The sequence below is a fragment of the Morone saxatilis genome, unplaced genomic scaffold, assembly GCF_004916995.1.
Source record: "Morone saxatilis isolate NCDOM2014 unplaced genomic scaffold, NCSU_SB_2.0 Contig15, whole genome shotgun sequence".
NCBI classification, from domain to species: Eukaryota; Metazoa; Chordata; class Actinopteri; family Moronidae; genus Morone; species Morone saxatilis.
Genome location: NW_023339707.1, coordinates 4827805 through 4828201, shown reverse-complemented (window position 1 = coordinate 4828201; position 397 = coordinate 4827805). Strand labels below are relative to the sequence as shown.

The window sequence follows — 397 nt, the reverse complement described above, 5'->3', positions numbered from 1 at the left end:
GCAAATTGCTATTTTCCACCCGTACTCCCTGGGCAATATATCAACTTGACATTCACTGAGGGGAAAATAAAAACATCTTTCTTTAAAATCGAGTCTTTTAATACATGTTGCTGTCCAGAATATAGAGCTTTCAAGTTAAGAAAGGTGCAGAATAAGTAAATAACTACATTTACTGGAATTAGCTGGTAATATTTTGAGCTACTTTGAAAGGAAATGTGTTACAATTACTAATAATTATTATAATTAACCTAGAGGTCCACATAATCTCGTTTTAGGCCCTAATGGGGAGGCACTTTGTCTCAACAATTCCTTTTTTCCTTTCATGGAGTCAACTCCATGCATCCCCTTTGTAATTAATAAAGTTTGCAAATGTTGAATGGTCTGTGAAAAAAAAAAA

The 397-nt window shown here is 33.5% G+C and overlaps 1 protein-coding gene across 1 annotated transcript in view; it reads left to right on the top strand.

Moving 5' to 3' along the window:
• hdac7a (histone deacetylase 7a) overlaps nt 1-397 on the top strand; it is a gene marked incomplete in the record, with an annotated part of 49999 nt that overhangs the window by 45938 nt on the left and 3664 nt on the right.